This window comes from Corvus brachyrhynchos, unplaced genomic scaffold (assembly GCF_000691975.1).
Source record: "Corvus brachyrhynchos isolate BGI_N302 unplaced genomic scaffold, ASM69197v1 scaffold121, whole genome shotgun sequence".
Taxonomy (NCBI): domain Eukaryota; kingdom Metazoa; phylum Chordata; class Aves; order Passeriformes; family Corvidae; genus Corvus; species Corvus brachyrhynchos.
In genome coordinates, this window is record NW_008236445.1 from 2,562,626 (window position 1) to 2,565,903 (window position 3,278).

Genomic DNA, 3,278 nt, shown 5'->3' on the forward strand with positions numbered 1-3,278 from the left:
CTGCTGAAAATTACTGCAAGATGTGTTAAACACGATTAGAAACAGCATTTATATTCTATAGCTGCAAATCCCATCATACTTGCTATCTCAGGACCATAAACATGGCATTTCTTGGCCTTTTGGCTAAGATGAAGCACAGTCTAATACATACATAGCATATATAGTGTGATTATATTTTATATATGTATACATACCAAATTTAGTGTTATGCCTTCTTTCAAGTTATTTCAGAAAGGCTAAAAATGAAGAAACGTATCATGACATTGGCAAGACCACACCACTGTGTCCATTCTGGAACCCTCAGTACAGGAAGGCCATTGAGGTGCTGGAGCGAGTCTAGAGAAGGGCAACAAAGCTGGTGAAGGGTCTGGAGAGTACATCCTATGAGGCACAGCTGAGGGGGCTGGGGTTGTTTAACCTGCAGAAAAGGAGGCTCGAGGGGACCTTATCACTCTCTACAACTATCTGGAAAGAGATTGTATACAGGTTGGGGGTGGCCTCCTCCCAAGTAACCAGTGACAGGACAAGAAAACATAGTCATAAGATGTGCCAGAAGAGGTTTAGTTTGGACATTAGGAATTTCTTCACAGAAAGGGTGATTAAACATTGGAATGGACTGCCCAGGGAGGTGGTGGAGTCACCATCCCTAGAAGCATTTAAGGAGAGACTGGACATGGCACTGAGTGCCATGGTGTAGTTGACATTGGGATGTTCTATCATAGGTTGGACTAGATGATCTCAGAGATCTTTTCCAACCTAATTGATTTGTGATTTCTTGGCCCCAGCTGTCCCCAACTGCTGCTGCCCACCACTCTCTACAGATGCAGCTGACCTTCACAGCCCCTTGCAGCACTTGCACAGGGCCTTGAGCTTTCAGAAGCACATATTTGGACAAGGTTTTTGTAGAAGTCTGTGAGCTGGGCCTCCCAGGCTGCCCAGAATGTGAGCAGAAAGAGCTGGGGCAATAGGAAATAGGTGCTTGAGCATGAATCTACATCTGGGGTGAGCAGAGAAGGTGCAGGAAAGCTGGGGACTTTGCCAGCTCACAGGTAAATCAGAGTGCTGTGAGAGAAGGAAGGAGTGCAGTGTAAGGAGCAAATGGTGTTTCCAGGTACTGTGGTACCTGGGAGTATCCAAGTGCCAGGAGGCTAAGAAGGAGCAGAGTGTTGGGGATACCACAAAGTTCACTGGAGGCCCAAGCACTGAAGGACCCAGTTAACAGATACGTTTTCTCCTGTGTGCCTGAAGAGCTTTTTGAAGAATTTTGTGTAGTTCTTTACAGAGTTTTGATGTAAATTATGTCCCATTCTGTAAATCTTAAGTGTACTAAATGAAGTAAATTACCTAATGATGCTTTTATTTTATTTCACCCCCTGTAATCACTTAGGACTACGGTAATGCTACATGCCTATGCCTGAAGCTTCTGCTTTGGCCTATCAACAATACTGTAGCATCTCTCTATCCAGTCTACTTGTAGCTCATGACATTTGTCTTCTAATGTCTCCTCATATGAAGTTCTTGGTCCTCCTCTAGCTAAAAGATGGGCCCATAATGTCAGATCACATCATAGCCTGCATCTACATTCTCTGCTGTGAAAATTTTCATAGAAAACACTTCCAGAAGGCAAAATTTTCTAAAGATACAGAGTTTAACTCTGTGGATAGGCAGACAAGCCAAAATCAATCCATACTTCATCACCTTCTGTTCCAAATTAAAAAAATTTAATGCGTATTTATATGCCAATGAAAATAAACCCAAAATATTTTAAAATTTCAGCAAATGATTTTGTAATTACCTAACCACCAAGATACTAAACTTCACATCCCATCGCCACATCTTGGAGAAGGAAAGTAAGAAGGAAAAGTAATGAATATTAGTCATAGTGCTAAGGGCACTACTGAGAGACTTAATGAAATTGTAATATAAAATAATATGTGGAGTTCTCTAGATAACAAAGTATGCATTAGAGTTAGGGAAGTTAAGAACAAAGAGATTGTTAAGTCAAGTCCTCAGCATCAGAGACAGATCTCAGTGATGCATACATTGCCAGTATTTTGACAACCATGAGGTCATAAAAACGCAGACTAAAAATCATTTGCACACTTAATTAGATACTTCAGAAGGGAGAGGCCAAGATCAGACAGGCCATAAATGTATAAAGCTCATAAACGCACATCATGTTCCATAATGACTAGCCTTTTCCTGAAATATATTCTAGATTTTCATTAACACATTGAAAATACATAGATTTAAATTAGTCAGCACTACTGTGGGACGAGTTATGTTTTACTACTGTCACAGCCACAGAATAGATCTACTGAGATTGTAACATTATTCCCTCTATATATATTTAAAAGGTTAAAAGTAAGTGTAAAACTGATACTAGAAAAGTGTAAAAATATTATTTTTAAAAGTGAAACTGCTGAAGGGTCAGTGCTGCCTTAGTACTCCAGCCACAGTCCAAACTTAAATACTATCAGTATGAAATGCTTATTGAACGCAGTTCTGTTTGTAGTTTTACAAAAGGTGGCTATTTCCCCATAAAGCTGAAGACATAGTTTACCTACACAAGTCTCACCCCAACCCACAAAGTTTATTTGAAGGTGTATGGGCCGATTCCACAATTCACCTGTACAAAGTATGGTCATTCAGTACCAAGTTCAATATAGTCTACGTGGAGCATGCACACAGAACAGGCATCAGCTCCCCTGCAAAGACAGGCTGAGGAAGCTGGAGCTGTTCAGTCCGGAGGAGAAAAGGTCGTGTGGAAACCTTATGGAAACCTTCCAGTGTCTGAAGGGGACCTACATGAAAGCTGGAGAGGGACTCTTCGCCAGGAAGTGTAGTGACAGGACAAGGGGAAAGGGGTACAGACTGGAAGTGGAGAAATTTAGGTTAGATATTAGGAAGAAATTCTTTACTGCGAAGGTGGTGAGGCACTGGAATGCGTTGCCCAGAGATGTCATGGATGTCCCATCCGTGAAGCGTTCGAGATCAGGTTGGATGGGACAACCTGGTCTAGTGGGAGGAGTCCCTGCCTATGGCAGGGGATTGGGGCTGGATGATCTGCTTCAAACCCTTAACATTCTATGGTTCTGTGATTTGCGTACCTGAGGCTTTGACAACGAGCACCAAGAAAACCCTGTCAATAAACCAAGCTCAGCAAACCAACCGTGTTGCACCAACCGAGTGTGATTGAGCCGGCACCTCCCAAGCCCTCCGAGGCGGTTCTGTACGTCCCAAGCTCCCCGAGGCCACCCCCCATCCCGCTCCACGAG